The following is a 21,855-nucleotide window of genomic DNA, read 5'->3' on the forward strand; positions in this document are numbered from 1 at the left end:
CTCGGGGAACATGCTTTTTTTTTTTTTTTTTTTTCCTTTGGCCGTACTAGAATAAAGTGTACTTGCACATCCACTCCGTGGGTGGCAGTGGCGCTCTCATTTTCAAAGTGCGTGCAGTATTTTTGAAGGTAAGCAAGAGCACACGGAAGAGACTCATGTAGAGCTGGACTCACGCTGTGACCCATTGTCTTGTCTTCTCCGGTTCTCACGTGTCCGGCCGAGAAGTGCCGTTTTCGGCTTGGGATCGTCACGACCACCGCCCTCACCTACGGTTCTCCCTCGGCCGCCGAGAATGCGCTTTTTTCGGGCCGTTTGCCTTTTGGCTTTGACTTTTAATACAGTGGGAAATGATGAAAGACCACTGTTTGCTGAGTCTAAAAATGATTATAGCGGAGAGTCTGAAGCCAAATCAGTTAAGACGCCACTTAAAGACATTAGACCTCTATCTCATTGATAAGCCGCTTGATTGTTTTTCAGCGAAAACGTGCCGAATATTCCCAATTGTCACAATCGTCCCGCTTTGTCAGTGTTATATCAGTAAACCAGTGATCACTGTGGTGAATCGGCGAAAATAAAAACTTTCCTTCTGTCCAAAGACACCCCCCCCCCCCCCTTCTATTCAGTTTTGTTTTTTTTCGGTCAAATTTTTTTGGCATGTTGTCTTGAAGAGTAAATGTTTCTAATCAATTTGAATTTGTTATTATTTACTGATTTTATTACATTTTATTTTTCAGTATCAAATGGTCAAAAATGTACCTTGAGTGTATTTTTACAGTTTGGATGTGACTTTTTTATTTTTACTTCAGGCAAATTGATACGCGTTAAGTCTTTTCTGTTACAAGCAAAACAATGTTAATAAAGTTATACTTTATTATAAGTTGATCTATGTTACTTTTTTCTTTAATAGAAAAAAAGGACACAATGTTAGGCTGAGGCGTACTTATAATAGTACTGTTTACAGTGGCGGCAGAGAGTTTGGGGGGGGCGCGAAACATTTACGTCTTCCTTGGGGGGGCGTAACAGAAAATAATTGAGAAGCACTGAAGTAGGGGAAGTAGGGGGCCATCTCACACTCTGTTTCAGTCGGTCGCATTTATTCTCAAACACATGTAGCGATCCAACGCCGGATTTAGGATGAAAAAATACCAAGGCTGTACCACATTCAAACAGGAAGGATTGTCTCAGGAGTGATTTGTACCAGGATTCATGGTAGTTGTTATATTTTTTGTCCCATGCATGCATTTTGAAATGTGAAAAAAATCAATGGGAGAAATTAACCGGTACGGCAATGGCGTCATAATTCGCAATATTTACATAAAATAAATGCTAAATGCCTGTTTTTTTTTTTTTTTTTTTTGCTTTAAACCAAGAATCGAGACTGTTTTAGGTCCATATTTATAAAGAATTCAGGGCTTTACGCATTTATTCACAAGAATATTCAATGTAAAAAGCTCTTTGTGGTGATAAGGCGGCGCCACAGTAGCTTAAAGACGAGCAGCACATTCAACATATTTATGACAAATAAATGCTAACCGCTCGTTCTTTTGCTTTCAACCAAGAATCGAGACTGTTTTACGTCCATATCTATAAAGAATTCAGGGATTTAAGCATTTTTTCTAGGGCTGTCAAACGATTACAATTTTTAATCGAGTTAATCACAGCTTAACAATTAATTAATCGTAATTAATCACAGTTCAAACCATCTCTAAAATATGCCATATTTTTATGTAAATTATTGTTGGAATAGAAAGATAAGACACAAGACGGACATGAACATTCAACATACTGTAAATCATTACTGTATTTGTTCATTATAACAATAAATCCACAAAATGGCATTAACATTATTAACACTTTCTGTTAAAGGGATCCACGGATAGAAAGACTTGTAGTTCTTAAAAGATAAATTTGAGTACAAGTTATAGTAATTTTATATTAAAACCCCTCTTAATGTTTTTGTTTTAATAAAATTGGTAAAATTTTCAGTCAAAAAGTAAACTAAGACCTCGCCATTGTTGACGTCGCTGAGCGGGACGTCACATGGGCTCCCTGCCGTTCTTTCACAGTGTCTTTAAATGCGTAAGGTAGTGATTGAAATACACCACAAGGTGTCAATGGCGAGTTTTAAATTAATTAGAGATCTAGCCAAGGCAAAGTCTGAGTAAGTTTTATGTTTAGTTTGCATAATTATTTTGATTGGGAATGCCAGTTCTCTTTGCATTGAGCGCTTTTCTTTTTGCGAACATTATTTTTTTTGAGAGATAGGAATATTATTTTTTTGTGCTTTCACTAAATTATACTATAGTGACTTAACTGTTCCGCCCAAATGCATGATGGGAAGTTGGGCAACCATGACTTTCAGTGGTAGCTGCAAATGGTATACAGTATGTTCTGCGTTGTGTTCAATTAAGCGTGTTAATGAATGAATGAATAAGAAAAAGATTGTCTCCTGTGATAGATAGGAATATTATTTTTGTTGCCCTTTCATTAAATGATGCTGCAGCGGCTTAACTGTCCCACCCAAATGCATGATGGGAAGTTGGGCAACCATGACTATCAGTGGTGGCTGCAAATGGTATACAGTATGATCTGCGTTGTGTTCAATTACGCGTGTTAAGAAAAAGATTGTCTCCTGTCATTCTTCCCCATGTTGTTCGCCACAATGCTTATATTTGTCGTGAAAGAGTTGCCAAAGCTTAAGCCAAAAAGAGGTGCGGTCTAATGAACGCCTGTGTCCACTCGCATTTCTCTGCCTTTTCGCTCTCAGTGTGCTAAAACGTCGTCATTGTAAACTGTTTGAGGCAACGCATGAACGGGTCATTCCGTGCATGCGTTAATTGCGTCAAATATTTTAACGTGATTAATAAAAAAATAATTACCGCCCGTTAACGCGACAAAATTGACAGCACTAATTTATTCACAAGAATTTTCAACGTGAAAAGCTCTTTGTGTTTCCACTCGGTCAGCTTTGACGAAGATAGGCCCCCTATTAATCGGCCCCGTGTCCCGTCAATTTGTTAAGAAGTCTATGAATTATTTTAGCATTTTTATTCATTTAAAAAATATATAAATATTCTTTTAATTTAATTTGATTTTTTAAAATGTATTAAATAAACAAAAAGTGACAATAGGTTGATGAGAATGGCTGCAGGCCTTTATTTTCAATCATAATAAAGAATGTAATAGGTGTATTACAAATAAATGAATGGTAAGTAAAAGTGGAGTAAAATATCCTTGACTATTACATACTGCACAAGTTCAAATGTGTTAGACCTCCGTCATTGTCAGTGAATGGTGAAGATGTCAGCGGTTATTGAATTTTTTAAACCGTATTTTACTGATTATCTTATCAATCTCTCATGTAACTTGAAGCAGCAATCCTCTCATGGCTTTAAAGGGAACCTTGGACTTAAAGACTTGTAGGCTCTAGTAAGCCACAATTGTTCTCTTTTAATAAAATATGTTGTTAGAAACACATATAATATTGCTATTGATTTAAAAATCTATCATATTTAGTACATGCTTTGACCTATGGCGGGCGCCATGTTTTAAGTGCGCAATGGACGCTCAGGGCGATTACGTAGATTGTCATTGTTACTCGACGAATTCTACCGGGTTACTGCAATTCCTTCTACGCGGCGAGACGTCCACTACATGTGCTCATCGGTTAAAAGCGGCGAGTGCTTACTATTTGTATTTTATTGAGTCTTGTATTACCTTTTCATCGCCTCAAAATACTTTTCGCATTTGTGTCCCTCATACTTTTAAGCATTGTGTTATCTTGTGGTAGCTTTAAAGCAGATTGTTGATCTGTTTACCACATTAGTCACGTAGCATATTTAAACCACACTAATATGATATTACTACGTTTAAGTATTCTCCCAAGGCATCTTTAGTATGTCCTGTTTGTATGCATCTAAACAAAACAAGCTGAAAACGCACGGTAGTACTTTGGGTGTCAAATTTCGTTTCGCCGGTGTAGCACATTTTGGCAGAACACCATTTTTTCCCCCTACTCTCATCTCGTCTCATCCCATCTTTCCTGTTTGTTTTGCCTTGCTGCTTGTTTTGTGAAATATCGACAGTGCTTTCATGCTCATTAATGTATGTTACTCTCGGTTCAAATTTCAGGTCAAGGTTAAACAGATGACATGTTTATGTCGCTAGAGTCATCCCGGCAGCGTTACCATGTGATGTCATCGCCCTGAGACGTCAACAACAATGGCGCCATAGTAGTTAAACAAATTTTACAAATTATATAAAAACGAAAACATCAAGAGGGGTTTCAACATCAAATTATTTTAACTCATAATAACGTTTATCTTTTAAGAACTACAAGTCCCTTTTAAAGGTCAGATATCCTTTTCCTATTGTTTAGTCATTAACTCATTAGCTGTCATTGACAGAGCTAGACGTCCAATCCCTTTCAACTGAGAGGGGCGAATGAATGAATGTAGCATTCACAGCAAGTCCTCCTGGCTTAAATTAATTTGAGATCTATTGTTGTCAATTTTTAGGCGATGAGTAAAGGAGATTTAAAGTCCACTGATGTCTGTCTATTGTTGGCAACTTGCAAGGGCATTGCAAAATATTTTCTAATTTGCAATAGCAGTTTGTAATCAAAAGCAAAGTCTGCTTGTGCTTTAAGTTCAAAATGTGTTATAATTAGCGTCATTTTGCTTGTAATGATCAGATGCCGGTCAGATCCCTCGTGATATGTTCATTTCTGCTTAAGCCACATGGATCAAAGTTCACTTAAGTTTTGTATTTGTTTCTAAAAAAACATATTTTTCTTCTTCTTATCAGCTCCTTTCTACATGGTTTTTCTGGCCCCATTCCAGTATTCATGGGCCAACTGGCAAGCGCAGATTTGCTTGAGGCTACGAATGGCCTTATTTAAGCTCTATGAATATTCATTTGTTTTCAACACTTTGACAGCCGTGTTGCTTATTGATTAAGGAGTATTTTTTAGTAGTGTTTTTCCATCTTTATAGGAATTATTATAACAAGCGTGTCAGCTCTCAGATGGCGCTTCGTATGAATAAAAGACGGAATTGTTTTTGTCGGATTCGCAACCTCTGGACTTGATTAGGAGTGAAAATATGAGGCCCGAGCTTCCTCACGGCGACTCAAGGCATGAAAAAAAACAATTTTGTCTATGTCAAGACTTGATCTAATATGACACAGTCGATGTCAAATGTTTGGTTACGTACAGTATATCATATTTGTTTTGGTTTAGACTTGTAATTGCTGACTGGCTGCAGGAATGCACATGAATAAAACTTCTGCAGTCAGGGAAACTTGGCATTGGATAACGCCGGGTTTCCGCAGGGTGAGGTAGGGACAGCTCCCAAAACCACAAAATGAAGGCGATCCTTTTCACTTTTTTGAAAGCAGAAGCAGACATTTTTTATTATTTGAGGGAAAAAATGGACGTGATTTTGGGTTGAACCCAGACGTAGCGAGGCATTTTGACCTCCCAAGATTCCCCCTGGCCTCAAAGGCCACTGCAGTTCAAATGTAAATGTCAGCAGTCTTATTGCACTTTATTGCACCACCATGAATCGGCCTATGAGATTTTGCCAATCATTTCTTTCACAGGCAATTCATGGATATTTATAGCTGTGGGGCGTTAGCGGTGACACTTTCAAGTCCATTTCCTGGCTGTAAATTATTGGTCGGGCTGACACAAATGAAAAGTGACTAATGTGTGCTGGGTTGTTTTTATATTGCCAAATTAGGGAACCATCAAGCACTTAAGAAGGGAAAACTACATCACTCAGCATCTGTGGTCAGTGACAGTGGGAGCAAAATGTATGAAACCCTTACAATCTGTATGAACAAAACAATTTGATTAATTTAAAAGTTTGACTCTTCCTCAACCTTAAGATAAGCAGCTGTCAGACTTTGTTGTCTTTCTAGGTTAGCATCTATATTGTTTCTTTGTTCTTTGCTCACTGCTTGTCAACAATTGTTATTATGTGTTGTGGTGAAGAGTAAGAAAATGGCGTTGAGTACTCTGGCATGCACCGTAGTCGTACGATAGCTACGTCATTAACCTGTGCTTCTAAAGCGGAACAATACTGTTTGTATTCAGACAACAATGAATTGTGACCAGGTTGCTAGGCAGCAAGTTGCCATATTAGCTCTATATTGTTATATGAAGTGCAACACTACCCATATCACAATACAATGTTCAGTTTCCAATATATTGCATATAATGTACTGTATATGTTTTTGAGAAATACATTTTTTAAAATTCTCCATTTATTTTCTTTACCACTTTTTGTCACCGACACCGTTTTATCATGTAACGTCGCAGGTCAAGGTCACATGTGTGTCTAATTCCTATTTGAAGCAAACCGTAACCATAGACATTTTTTTTCCTGTCCTGTTCAGCTGCTTGACACAGAGAATGGAGATCTGAGTGTCTGATTGATCTGAACAGGTTTAATGTATCACATGGGAGTACGACATCCATCCATTGTGATCATTCAACGTACCCCGTTTATTAGGAGTAAGCAGCGAACAGGAAGGGGTTATAGGGGACTAAAAAGACTAAAAAGCACAAACAACAACAAGAAATACATTGAACACCTACTCTAACTAATTATGAATATGTTGGCGCTATCATTAGCTAGTTGTATTTCCGGTTAAAATCATGTGGGGGGCCTGATAACCAAGGAAAGAGAGGGGGGATAGGGGGTAGGGTCTGAGAGAGAAGTGATTGGAAAGGGTGAAGTGTTCCGAAATCAGCCATGTGGTCTAGAACTCGGTATTTATGTGAATCGCTTGCGAGTGTGAGAATGTTGGCGTCCTATTCCATGCTGTCTCATCACTAATCCTGACACCAAGGTTTCCTACTTGAGTGTGTCTAATTTGGCCTAGTCATGCGTGAGTCCCATCTAACATGTGATAGTCCCGCAGACGAGTGGAGATGCCGAGTGGGTGCCTCCCCAGGGCCATGGCCCTTCCCCAGCCAATCCAAGGGCAGGGAGCCAGTGCAGCCCATCCCTCCTACTGCAGCCCTGCAAAGGGGCCATCATTACCCCCCAGGGATCCAGGATGGTCCCCCGGGCCACCCACGCCCCCATCAACCGGCCTTGAGGAATGGGAAGAGGGGATGCGCAACCAACCCCCACCCCCAATCCCGTCCACCCACACGGCCCACGAGCCACAGCCGCAGTCCCCCAACCGGCACAGCACATCGCAGGACCCCTAACAACCTACCAAGCCCAGGGCAGGGCAGGGCAGGGCAGGGCCCCCCGCCGGAGCAGGCGACATCCTGCCAACTCACCAGCATCCAGCCAGCGACCCGCACCGGAGCGCCGGGCGGATACCCAGGCAGAGAATAGCGGGGATAGACAATTGACAATAGGCAACTCATTGAATAGGGCGTCCCAGACACAACTAAATTTATTATAATCTCACCATTTTTTAAACTGATATTCACAGTTGTTATCAACGTCAAATATGTAGGTTTAGCCATATAGTTATAGCTAGCTAGCTATAGTTCCTGAAAGTTTGTCAAGCATTGCCTATTATATTGCGATGAGTATGACAATATGCCTTTGTCATATTGGACCATATAACATTATGCTTGGGACGGCATTACTCAGCACTATAAATTACTGTACTAGTATAATGTTGGAGTAGAGTGAACCAGTTGACCGCCACATTACTGGGCTATCTAATAGGGTCTTTACTAAAGTCTAATTGAAGACTTATAGAAGTAATTCACACCAAGGGTGTAGGTTTGGTCTAACCATTGGTAGGGAGAATATAACAGCATAACCTGCATGTACACTTTTTGCTGGGGAAGAGATTATTAAACGGGAGTCAGTCAGTTTCTCATGAACATGAACTTAATTAATTAATAAGCTAAATGATCAATGCAAAATAAACATGTATCATCTTATACTAACTTTCTTGTGTATTGGTTCAGGTGATACAACGTTCAATTCAAACCTTTGTTTTCAAAAACTACTAAAGAAACATTTTGAAGTGCAAGTCCCTTTATTAAAAAAACTGGGAGCTATCCAAGAAAGGGTCCACTTCAGGGGGACACTGGAGCACTCCTAGACTAAGGTATTGTAATATAATATGCGATATCCAAGGACCGATCTACATCTGAGGACTGCCCCAAAACTCGAACCAAAGTACTCTCATGGAATTCTGATGTTTGATTTCATTTGACAATTTTTTTTCCCATGTCAGTTCATGTTCATGTCAGTGTCCCACTTTATTGGACCCATTCTTGGATCGCTCCACGTTTTTTTTTTTTTTTTAATAAAGGGACTTGCACTCTTAAGTCACCGTGTTGCATCACCGTAATGCACATAATGCAAACAATGATCCAAATGAGGGACGGCTAGCTTGACTTTGTTGTTCCTTGTGGTGGCGTGCCTGACCGCAGTAGTTTTGCAGGTTAGCAAGTTCACACAGTTTAATGTTATGCTAACTCTGATGCAGGTTGTACTTTCGGTAGCAAAATTAGTGCTTTTTCCCTCCAACTCCACAACATTGACATCTTTTTACATTACCTACAGTGGCTGCTGCTAGCTGAAAAAAAAAACTTCTAATATCTGTCCTCTTAGAATGGGGCAGAGGAGACGACATCTTGTCGACATGAATCTGTCGGGGCTGTGTGAGTGTGCTTGTATATCTGTGTGGCGGGGGGGTTCAAGTCATCAGCCAATCAAACGTGTGTTTGAAGGGGAAATAATGGACGGGCACATTCAACAAGTGAAAAGGGATAAATGTAAGTCTGAACATATTGAAAATAATTTATTTAATCATAGAAGGGTCTATTCTATCCTTATAACATATGGGAAGGCAATCTTGGAAGGTTGCTTAAAAGTTAGGTGGGAACAATTTGAGCATCCTGACAAGTTGGTAATATTATGTCCCTACTATCCCAATGCAAACCAACGCGCTTGATTTCCATCCATCCATCCATCCATCCATCCATCCATCCATCCATCCATCCATCCATCCATCCATCCATCCATCCATCCATCCATCCATCCATCCATCCATCCATCCATCCATCCATCCATCCATCCATCCATCCATCCATCCATCCATCCATCCATCCATCCATCCATCCATCCATCCATCCATCATCCGCTTGCTCCGGGGGGCAGCAGCTTTAACAGGGAAGTCCAGACTTCCCTCTCCCCAGCCACTTCAACCTGCTCCTCTGGCGGGATCCCAAATTAGGCGTTCCCAGGCCAGCCGAGAGACATAGTCTCTCCAGCGTGTCCTTGGTCGTCCCCAGAGCCTACCGCCGGTGGGACATGCCCGGGACACCTCTCCAGGGAGGCGTCCAGGAGGCATCCAAACCAGATGCCCGAGCCACATCAGCTGTCTCCTCTCAACGCGGAGGAGTAGCGGCTCTACGCCGAGTCCCTCCTGGATGATTGAGCTTCTCACCCTATTCACAGAAGTAATTCCTTCCATTAAAAGTCATGTGTCAATGCGATTTTGCTAATGACAATATTTCTAGCAAATTAAGAACACAACCAAAGTTTAACGCATTTGCTGCCATTGATATATAGTAAGTGTTCATGTTTTAGTGCTATAATCATGTAATCGTTCGATTGCTGCCAACCCCTCACAGTCCAAATGGATTGGATGCCTATCATCGACAATGGCAGCCAGTGAATTAATTATCCCAACTGTGAAACATAGAAGTTAGAGGGGAGCATCATTTTATGGGGTTGCTCAGTCACTGCAGGGTCTGAACAGCTAACTATCAATGGTAAAATTATTTTTTTTTACAATTTTATCAAGATATTTTGAAAGCCCGCAAACAGTTTGCTGAAGACATGTCAACAAAGCACATGGATTACTGGAACCATGTCCTATGGTCTGATGAGACGGGCGGGCTTTCTTGTGTACCGTCTTCAGAAGAGACTTCCTCCTGGGGTGACAGCCATGCACACCAATTTCATGTAGAGTGTGGCGTATGGTCTGAGCACTAACAGGCTGATCCCTCACCTCTTCAATCTCTGCAGCAATGCTGACAGCACTCCTGTAACGAGTCATATGACATTTTGGAGGGAAAATGGCAAGCAGTACTCAATTTGGACATTTAGGGATGTACGTAGTTTTTATGGGGTGTACTCACTTTTGTTGCCAGGAGTTTAGATATTAATGGCAATATTTTGAGGGGAAAATAAATTAACTCTATAATATAAGCTGCACACAGACTACTTTTCATTGTGTCAAAGTGTCATTTTGTGAGTGTTGTGAGTTGTGAGTGCGAGGGATGTACTCACTTTTGTGATACACTGTAGCCATTCTTCCTCTGGGATGGCAGTTATTTTTACTGCTCCTGTTGCTTAAAAATCCACAAACGTGCTGCGATGTTTAAGGAGTCACCTCACCAGTGGCCCTTCCTTAATTCATTCATTGTTTCTGTGGGAGGGGTGTTTCTCTGCGGTCACTGGGAGCCGAGTGACCCCTCTTCAGGTATTGTGCTACCCCCTAAAAGTGTCTTACAAATGTGTATTAGTGAGTTCAAATTGGCCCATGATGCTGCAGGGAGCCTGCCAGTGACAGACAGCAGGAGTCTGCAGCCAGAAACAAACAGGCTGCCGCGACCGAGCGCGAAGGTCCACCAGTGAAAAGATCCGAGTGGCGTTTGGCCGCAGCTCCGGGATGCGTCGTCGCTCTTCCCGCAAAGCCATGGTAACGGAGCTTTTTGTGCTGTGCTCTCGCTCCTCCTGCTGAGTGTCCAAACTGCGCTAAAAACCACTAAAAGAAGATGAATTGCTTAAAAAGGCACATTTGACATTTTTACTCACTTAGTCCCTGTTTAGCGCATACAAGTCTATTATAAATGTTGGCGCAGGAGGCTCAGCTGTGTGTCAAGCCTTTGCCCACCCATCCCATCTATCATGCTGAATTCCCAATCCTTGCTCCTCATCTACACTTTGTGATTGACAGCCTCCCACGGGAAGGAGGTTCTTTTAACGTATTCTCATGGGACAAAGTTAATGATCCCAGCCAACAAAATGATAGCAAAAAAAAGACACCAAGGGAAAAAGCTTGGGAAATCTGGTTGAAACATTTGGAGCAATCCTGGCTTCCTTGAGAGGGGATTAGAGGCAGTGTGAGGAGGCTTTTTGGGAGATAGAGCTGAGACTGAGAAGGCAGTTTGCGCTAAGAGGAAGCTACCAAAGGCAAAGTGATGTTTTGTGAGGTTGACGTTCACTTTTTGGCTCATCTTTGACCTGGCTATCCGACTGACGTATAGAGAGGTAAGTGATCATCCAGCATTTTCAGTTTCAGTGTATTGTTTCAGTCCTGTGTCCACCTTTTTCACTCGGTCACCGTCATTATTGTGCGAAACTGACACACTGCCATAACATTCCTCGAACTCGCACTTGTTTTAAGTGCACTCACATATGTTTTCATATTTGGCTTGACTCTGCAGGCCACGTCGGGGTTTTATTACACGTCATTCACAGTGCATGGATGCTGTCAGTAGACATGACAAGGTCATTCCAAGTTGCTCCATCCTAACTCCGGTAGTTACAGAGGGAGAGAGAGTTAGAGAATTGTATACAGGCTTCAAGCCAGAGTTGAGAAAGTTCTCCCAACACTATTCCCGTGCCAGTCTTGTTTAACTTGGGTACTTTTTTCCACGCCGCCAAGATAAGGCGAACTGCTGCCAATAATCAGAGACGACTTTCAGACAGTGTGTCTCTGCTGTAATGCATTCCAATGTGCTCTGATTACAGGGGGAACATACTAGGATGATGGATAAGATCTTTCTACGATTGGTCTGCCACTCATGTGACAGAACTTGTGCCCACTGTACACAGGAGGCCCGTTCACATTTTAATGTCATCTTTTATGATAATGTAGCCTAACGAGATTGTATTTATGCAATTTCTGAACCTATCTCACGATTTCTTCGTTGTCATGCTGACTTCTCAGAAGCTTTGGGGTTTATTTTGAGTCTCTTTTTGTACAGTTTTAAAAGCTGGCTGCAGGTTTCAATTCAATATTTGATAAGTCCGTTGCCTTGATAGTTTGGTTTTGAGTTTGGCCCATCATGTTGAGCTTCATGATATCTGATCCTTTTCGATGCATTTTTGATAATTCCATCCTGGAATGTAAAAGTCATTCTTTGCTATCATGTGAATTTAAATTCAATCAGATAGTTGACCTTAGGTTGAACAACACAGAGAGAATGCAATTGACTAATGCAGTAACTGATCATGAATCACATGGAGACTGATCAACAAAGATTGAATGGTGTGTCTAATGGATTACTTTTACAGTATGTAATGACATGCATATATTGACCAAGGTTGAGATTATTATCAATGAAAATGACAATTGAAAAAAACTTAAACGCGGACTCAAACAAATAAAAACTATAATTACAGCTTATAACCTGGACGAAGACAAATAACTGATCTAGTAATTGACTGATTGGTGGAAGGTGGGACATCCGTTGGAAACACAGAATCAAAACCATAACAACTTTTACAAGCCTACAATTGAAGCTAACTATTCCCAAAAAGTATATTTCTTTAACGTCCTTACAAGGGACATTTTACATGGCGACTCTGCGACACCAAGACGCAGTGACTGTGTTGTGGAGTGGCCTCGCATTCATAAGGTTGTCGGCAAAGACGGAAGGCAAAGACGCAAACCTTGGAATCATGCCTCCAAAGTGGAAGGATTCGATTGCGGTGGTTCGAGGGGGGTTGCTCTGCGCCGATAACGTCAGCACTCGCACACATCACATAGGGTGTGCGCAGCGGTGCTACTAAACATTAAAAACAGCAAATGGCAGAACGTTGGCTTTAATTTACTGTTTTAATAATATTTTGAATATGTTGAATGTTTCCATTTTTGTGCCTTTTGGATCAAAAGAAAAATGCCATTGCTTGGAGTGGGCGGGCATGTTGTCTTCCGGACTGAGGAGGTTGTTGGGGTTAAAGTGCATCATTCGCTGTCGCCTTGTAAATCTGCACTACCCCCTAGGGCCTGGCATGAATACTACATTGTTTTAATGTGGAATTGCGACATTGGTCGAACGGAGACGGAACTATATAGATGCAAACATTAAGTTTTCGTCTTCTCGGAGAGTCACCATGTAAACGGCCCCGAAATATTAGGGCCATGAGTAATTGAATTGCAAATCTTACATGATCCTTTAAAAATGAATTTTACATTGACCACAAAGTAACTTTGGCATACACGCAAACGAAACCCATCAACAACATTTCTACTGTTCTAATGAGTAAAGATATGCTGCCATTGATGGTGATAGAGGGTCAATCCATTTTGACTGTCCATCGCCGTCAGTGGCACTGAAACTTAATTCAATGCCAGCCATCCCAGTAAAACTGCTTTTGATATCCAACGCTGTAAATGGTAGTGAATGAGTTAATACACAACGAATGACATCAAAGGTCAATAACTGCTACAGAGCATAATCACTGACTGTAAATTTATAAATAAATACATGATTCATAGCTGATATATAACCATTTTAGTTGTAGCGTAAACCAGCATCTGTGGCTATTCCATCCATCAATAAAGCTACAGATCATTCTATACAAGGTTACATGGAGTTCAGGTCAGTTTACAATTCACCCAGTGGACGCTGATCAATCACACAGCTGACGCTTCCAATCAATATTAAGTTAATCAACATCAACAGAATCCAGTGACTTTTATGGAACATACTGTGCTAGAATTTAAATGAGATGCAAATCTGACCTATCAATGTTATTGTCGCACTCACACTAACATCTGTGTGTTTCTGAAATGTTTTATTGGATTATTCATCTGAAAAAAAATAATTATCTGGGATGCTCGATGTGCTTAAAAACGCATCATTTTATTTTATTTATTTATTTTTTAAAAACACATTCTCTGCGATAAACACCCAATCCATATATGATCTGGCTGAAGCAGCCAAGTCAGGAATTGGACACTAACCCAACCTTTTTGGTTTGAAGCTGTCATTTGGGCAAATTCCAGGGCTCAACTTTGACCAACTCCTAGCAGGGAACTGGCCCAAATGAGCCCAATCAGAAGTGGCTAGCCAAGACAGATGGGCAATGCTAAATCGCCAAGTTTGTCTACCGTGTCGAATGCGGGCAGATGATGACGTCAAAGGTGCGTCCTCATTTGGAGGATTTGTCATGAGAAGTTTTGATATGCTTTACAACATCCAAAAATATGCATGTTAGTTTCTTTGAAGACCAACTTCACTAAATCTATGACTGTGTGTGTAGATTGTTATCGGATAGATAAATAATTTATTTATTTATTTTTTTTTTCTATTTTTTTTTTTTTTCACTCAGACACAACACTCACCACAACAGAGCAAACACCAACACCAAACATAAAAGAAAAACATAACTAGTGAGCATAATGATGAGTCATATTATACACCTTTTCACCCCTGTAAGTCAGCCACTTCCCCCAGTTTTCCAAAACAAATATTCTTTTATCTTTACCCTATATGTTAGCCGTTCCATATATCCGTTCCAAGTATTTTGTCTACAATTGTTCGGATGTTGGAGATTCAGTTCTTAACCATTTCTTTGTTATGGCCTTTTTCGCAGCCACAAGGTGAATTTTCACAATGTACTGGTCCCCTTTATGTATGACGTCCTCGAAAAGTCCCAGGTATAGTACCTGAAAGCATTTGGGAATCGTGTATCCCAAAATATTACAGAGAGCTGAATGAACCTTCTCCCAGAATGGTTGAATATTGATGCATGTCCAAAATATATGTGTATGGTCTGGATTCATGTCATTGCTTCTTCTCCACCAAGATTGTTGACTATTCGTTTGTTTACTTTTAATTTTAGGTCTGATGAAATATCGAATTAGGTTTTTCCAGTTGAATTCCTCGCATTTAGGAGATTGTGATGTTGATAAGTGTGATCGCCACATGTTGTTCCTTTTCTCTGCTGGTATGAGTTCGCCCAGCTCAGTTACAGTCCCTCTCAAAATAAGGTATATTGTTGACACAGTTTTGGGTATAACATGGTCATAGGATCGTACTAGCATCTGTATAATAGGGTGTACTTCGTCCCCACCTATCTTAACATCCTTATTATAGCAATCACGTATTTGCAGATATTTAAAAAAAAGTCTTGATTGGTAAGATTGTATGTATTTTTTAGTTCTTTGAAACTTTTTATCTCTCCCCTTTTGACCACTTTACTCATAGCTGTAATTCCTTTATAAATAATTTATTTTACAGTAAATAGTTGTGACTACTTTGTTACGCTACTTCTAAACAGGTAGCATATGATCAGTTAAGTGTTTGTTGCATTTTTTTTTTTTTTAAATCTATATTCCCGATGTCTGTCCTTTCTTTCGAGCTTTATTTTCCAGCTGCATTTTTTAAAATTAGTACAACAATAACCACAAAGTGAGTTTATTAAAATTTCCCTATGGAAAAACAAAACTATTTCAGCATTAAAAGCCATTAAAAACAAAAACAAAACAAAACATTTTTTGTTTATAGATATATCCCCGATTCATAAAAAGATCCCAAAGGGCTTCACAAACAAAGAGTTGATGTTAAGGTGTCAAAATAATTAACAGTAAATTAAACATTAATTAATGCGATCCAATCAGTGTTGGCATTCCCTGATCTAAACCCAGTGAATAAATTTTTTAAAAAAAATGAAAAGAAAAAAAAAAAAAAAAAAAACAGTGAAAAGAAGAAAAAAACTAATATATTTAATTTACCCTTGAAAGGTGCAATCTAAATGTCTTAATGGATTGATATTTTTACTATTATGACATCATTCTGAAAAAGATTAAATGATTTTATAAAGATTTACTTAAAAAATATTTTTAATATTTCATTTATTTAGCTACTAAAGAAATCTGACCTTCTCGCCAGACTGCCGGAAGTGCGCCAGCCGAACCGCCGGACCCGAGCTGGCGCAGCTCCAACAGCCCGGGCCAGCGGGACCCCGACAATCTGGCCAGAAGGCCAAACTCTGTGCGTTCACCTTAGTCTTAACCCTTTGTACCAACTCCATTTTGAAAGGTTTAAAGAAGGCTCACCGAATACAAGTTGACAATTTATTCCAGCGATCAAAACGGCAAGATGAAACAGAAACAATCAGGCGGGGAGGCAAGGTCACCCTATCACACGTCAACAAAAGGTTTCCGAGAGAAAAAAATGATAACTATTAGGTAAACATTCAGTCTTTTGAAGGCTTTCGCGGGGCGGGCCGTGGGCAGGAAGAAGGGTGTGTTTGGGATTATTGTCTGTTCGTGGATTGGACAGGAGAATTCTGGAGTTACTGTTGTCCGGGCAATGAGGGTTGTGGATTTTGCCACCTCAGCGTCAAAGGGGCTCTTGGAGTCTTGTCAGTCGTGTTATCAGTTGGATATCGGGCGTTCTCCTGTGTTCCTTGTGTTGGGACAGAGGGTCCCACCATTTGTTCTGGACTGTCCGGGAGAACTGATAGCGAGAGTTGGTGCGTCAATCTTGCTCAGTCAGTTGTTTGACGCACGCACTGGACTTCCGTGATAAGAAGGCGTTGTTTATCTCTTATGGCCTATATTCTGCTTGTTTTCCTTAAACTATAGTATAAGTGCTATTTTATATCGGGTGTGTTATGGTAATACAAACAGCCAAACAGTAAATACGAGAAACGATACTATTCCCTGATTGATTATATTAAGTCTGTTAGAGCAGGGGTCCCCAACCTTTTTTGCAGCACTGACCGGTGTGATTTGGGTCTTTTTTTCACGGACCGGTGTCCTGTCAAATTTTGCAACCTTATAAAATTTTGCTCCCAAAGCTTTTGTGGCGGTGAAAAAAGCCCTCTTTTATATTCAGTTGGACTCTCAATGTTATCCAATGGTGCTAAAAAACTATTTACATCATAAACATACATGTGCAACACAGAAATGGCGTAAATTAATGCTTAACGACACGGCGAAGTCGTTAAGTGAGAAGGCTACGTGCAGTTGTGTGCACCTAACATTGCAAACGTAAGTTAATATTTCTTTCTTTAAAGAAAGTTTGTTGTGTGTACTTTGGAATCGCTGCATTCGCGGTCCTTTTTAACGTTACACGCATGCCAACTTTGTCAGAACACCGGCAATGTGCGGCAGAAAAATACAGCAAATATAAAATAGCATTTGTTTTTAGCCCCGTCGTGTTAAGTGCAGGGAAAAAATACAACTCACCCGCTGAATCAGTGGGAGGCCTGAGTTTGTTTCGTTGAGACGAGATGGTCCCGAGATGGGAGAGTGAGAGAAGCTACAAATACACGATGTTGGAAATTGTAGCACAGTTTTCAGCGCGCTCCTAGCGATGTCAGGATATTCCGAAATGACTTTAGAGTTGTTGTCTCAAATGTAGGTTTAAGTCGCCGTGATTTGCGATCTCTACAAGCTGATATTCCTGTTCCACAGACATGCTCGAATAACTCGGTTTATTCACATACGGGTCATGAATTCACTCCTTCGCAGTTCGTGGGTCTTTAGTGATTGGGAAGTAGCATAAATGTTGTTTTCTTCGAGGTTGTAGGCCCGTCTTCTGGCTCGCCAGGTTCCCTTTTCCCTGAAAAAAGTCTGTCCAAAGACGTCTGTTATTCAGTCATTCTAGTGTGGGGGCTAATTATTTCCGGGAAGAAATGTGATTGGCGACGACCTACGTCATACGTTATTATCGAGTCCAACCGCGCATAGATATACAAAACGAGATTTAATGCCAACAGCCCAATCAATGCATTTCTATTACGACCTCCTATCCTGTAGTTGTATATCTAGAGTAGACAGGGATATTGGTGTGTTAAGCGGCACAGGCCAAAGTCAATTGGCCAGAATGCAGTCGTTAATAAATTATTTATCATTTCTGCGTGGCCCGGTACCAAATGCGCCACGGACCGGTACCGGTCCGCGGCCTGGTCGTTGGGGACCCCTGTGTTAGAGTAATGCAGTTAGACGGTGCCTACGAGAAATAGTACTATCTCCATGACTGCCTGAGTCCCAATGATGACTTTCTCATTGCTCAACTCATTGCTAACACTGACGGCGATAGCATCCAGTCCATTTTGACTCTGAATGCTGGCAGTGAATGATTGCTGCCAGCCTTTGCCAATCAAAATGGATTGGACGTCTACCACCATCAATGGCAGTGTAACATTATAATCAATGCCAGCCCTATAAGTTCAAAATGGATCAGACTTCTATTGCCGTTAGAAGCACAAAATCATAAAATGTGAACATAAAAACGGATTTACTGGTTAATCCCATAAATACCATTGAACATGCCAACACATCAAGCTCTATTATTAAAAATGATAAACCACTGGTGTCTGCTGATCAGGCTCATTGCACCGCCGTCGCCTCAAGCACCCTATAATTTCCAAGCGCAATGATCAAGGCGATAAATACTTTGCAGTTTCAAGTCTATCATTTTCATTGTACACGTCCAGACAAATGTCCCTCTCAATGCACTAAATGCTGATGTCGATTTGCTTTATTTGAATTTGACACAGTTATGGCCTCTTTCCATGCTCTGCCCCCTCTTTTCTACTATTGGCGATTCGCAGGCCTGCGTGCCTAAAAGCGGGCTGAGAGGCAGGCTGGAAACTTTCGATCCTCCTGCTTGTCAGGGAAGAGGAGTGGACAAAGTTCACTCACTCAGTCACTCACTCATCAGTGCGCGAGTCACTTCACAGCTCTTTTCTTCGCTTATTGACGGATGCCATCATGAGTCGGGTGAGTTGCCGGCTTGCATGCGTGCGTGGAAAGAAACAATGAGTCATCACTAGCTCGGGCCGGGTCGTGTTTACCGATCCGATTCCTCGGTGGGAACGCTTCCCATAGGGATGAGATGACTAAGCGGGAAGGCCAACGGGGGGATTTTGGAGCATCAAAGCGAGATGGAACTTTTCCACACAGTCAAAAAAAAAAAAGCATCTATTTGTGGAGCAGATTGCTTGTAAAAAAGAGCACATGCAGTCATTCCCCATATGGAGCTTGTAAATATGTTAAGGCTTCCGCTTCCTAGTGACCACCATAAAGGTTGCTTTATTGCTGTTACTACAACAGCCACAAAGCAGTCATTCATGCATTACCTGCTGAGTGATAAGACAACACTGATTGACGCAAGCTTAATTTATTCCATACATGTGGACTGGTTTTATAAGTCTGACATGAACACAAGTGGGACTCAGCAGTTGGTACGCACGCTTTGTCCTGCTAATTGGTTACTTATCTTGTTTCTGTAAAGAGGAATGTTTGACATCTTCCCATGAGAGTGAGTTCTTGCCTTTGATTGCCTCAGGGACAGGCGTTCCCATGGAAACGCACTGGGGAGGGCACTTTCAGGAGTGGTTGTTAGGTTAAGGTCAGAATCTGGAATCTGCAAGATTGGGATTGTTTTCTCCATTATTTGTAAATAGTGCTGCTACGATTAATCGACTCCTGTTTTGATAATCGATTAAACGTTAAGACGGGTACAAAAGTGATCTTTGTTGCGCTTCACATCGTTATGGTTTTTTTGTGTGTTTTTTCAGAGGGACAACTAGGTTTGCCATGATTAATCGACTAACCAACAGCTAACTGCTTAACACACAAATTGACATCTATTTTGATAGTTGTACTGAGTTCATTTTGTGTACACTTATAGATTAGTTGAATTTTTCTCTTATACCAGACAATCGTTTGAGGTTGTTTTAATTACCTGACATGTTTCGGCGAACACTTCCACCTTCATCAGAGAGTCACTGGTGTTAGTGTTACACGTCTGTATCAGCTGATGGATGAAGGCGTGACTTCGCCCTCTGCTGACCAGTCACTCTTCCAGAATGCTGGTCCAGGTAGTAGAAAGCATGTAAGCCCTTCGTCCCTTTTGATGGTCCTCGGGCTCCGCTTGCGTATCTCAATATCCTCGGTGATCCAGCGCTGATGTTTGTTTTCTTCAGTGTGGATGACTCTGTCCTTTTCCCAGTCCATAATGTGATTTTTCCTTTTGCAGTGATCCGTGATGGCTGACTTGTGATGTTCCTGTTGTGTGTGTTCTTTTTTTGCCCTTGTTTGTCTCATTGTTGTCTCCTTCTCACACTCCTTCTTGTGTCCTGATTTTCATGTAATAAAGCTCTCCCTGTCTCCCCGATGTATTATTTATTGCATGATTTACATGAAATTTCATATATCGAGTTCAGAGGTTGCGCTAGACTTTTTCGTTGTCTGTCATTTTGACTGACAGGGTCATAAAAATCCGGTCATAATCTATTTTTACCCGTCACTTAAATTTTTAAAATGATGATAATGACATTGTGGTGACCCTTTGTTCGGCATAATTCACCTTCCGTACTTGTGTGTCCATTTGGCTGAGCGCGTTAGCGGCTACGACACAGTCACGTGACAGAGGCACTTAAGAGCCACGCGCGTTCCGGCTTGAATAGAGAGTTCACAGAGAGCAGCAGAGCTACAGCAGCTGGACACAGCAATTCGAGCTAACAAGACTCTTAACATTGCATACCACTTCAACATATTCAATAGTATTTAGTTTTCATTCATTTTAAATTAATATTCTGTCCGAACAAGCTTAACAGAGAATCCACACCGTGCCATCACACATCAAGCAGATGAATATGTAACTTTTTCTCCGCAGTGACAAAAAACAGCTGACTGTGGCCCCAGTAGGTAGGTAGCCTACCATATGTAGCATATGGAACAATGAAATTAACAGTTCACCTGCTGTGGCCTGAACGTAGTTTCACACCTTCCTCCTGGTGCGCATGGACTTGAATTGCGTGCCCGCTTTTGCAGTCCCTGTTTTTTCACCTCTTTTATCAACACCATCGTCGTTTTGGGGCTTTTTGAAGAAACTTCGGACACTCAGTTGCTTTGACATTTTTCCGAGTAAGGCCAACGACGTCATGCTCATGCATCAAGAGAGACAATAGTTAATTAAAATGCTCACTCGCCACCCTGTGGTCTGGGGAGTGAATTGCAACCTGTCAAAATGACGGATGGACTTCAGTTTTTTCCGTCACCGTTTTAAAAAATTGGTCAACGACGGAAAATATTCGGTTAACGCGACCCCTGATCGAGTTACATTTGTTTTCCGGGTGGATTTTGTCCTTTGGATCGTTGAGTGTTACAGTGTTGTGTGTGGTTTTGACCGGTGTGTTTATGTTGTATTTTTTCATGACTCTTCGGATACGTTCCATGACTCCTCTCACGTACGGCAACATCCCCATATCTCTGTGGTCTTGTTTTGTTTGTCCCCCCCCTGTGTTGTGTTGTTCTTGTTTTTAACCTGTCCTGCACCTTTTGCTATTGCCCACTGTGGATACTGACACCTTTTTAGTGCATGTTGTGTATGTTTTTCCTCCTGTGTTCTGTCATCCGGGTTCGTTATTTTTGTCATACATTCATATAATGTTGTGACTACTGAAAGTTTGTGGATAGTGGGGTGTTCATATATTCATATATATTAAATAGGACGTATTGGTCGGTGTGTGTGGGTTTCCTGTGTACTCTTATTTTGATGTGGCTGTTGTCTGTGTGATGTATGTTTATGTTCAGAAAGGCTATGGATCGATCTGTTTCCTCTTCATGGGTGAATTTGATGCTGCCGGTGGTGTCTATGGTGTTGAAGTGGTCCGTGGGTTGTTGTGTATGTCCTGTTTTTACTTTTTCTAGAATGTTGTCGACGTAGCGTTTTCATAGTGTACATATAATATTTTGATAGTCAATAAATTGCTTGGAGACTTTGTTGCCCTTAACATTGTCATAATTTTTTAGCCTCTAAATAGCGAATGTTTTTTTTTTTTTTTAAATCTTTTAATTTAAAGAACAAAAAAAGGAAAAGCAGGG

General features: G+C 40.9%; 1 protein-coding gene across 3 annotated transcripts in view; it reads left to right on the forward strand.

Moving 5' to 3' along the window:
* mid1 (midline 1) overlaps window positions 1-21,855 on the forward strand; it is a 73,085-nt gene that overhangs the window by 12,017 nt on the left and 39,213 nt on the right. Inside the window, exon 1 of one of the 3 annotated variants that reach the window (XM_057852357.1) lies at window positions 10,949-11,267. The exons of 1 other annotated variant lie outside the window; for it this stretch is intronic. The gene's annotated coding sequence lies outside the window, so the exon portion shown is untranslated. Of the gene's footprint in view, window positions 1-10,948; window positions 11,268-18,607; window positions 18,745-21,855 lie in introns of those variants that run through there. One more of the 3 variants, XM_057852356.1, reaches the window with a different exon arrangement.

The sequence above is a fragment of the Corythoichthys intestinalis genome, chromosome 12 (genome assembly GCF_030265065.1).
Source record: "Corythoichthys intestinalis isolate RoL2023-P3 chromosome 12, ASM3026506v1, whole genome shotgun sequence".
NCBI classification, from domain to species: domain Eukaryota; kingdom Metazoa; phylum Chordata; class Actinopteri; order Syngnathiformes; family Syngnathidae; genus Corythoichthys; species Corythoichthys intestinalis.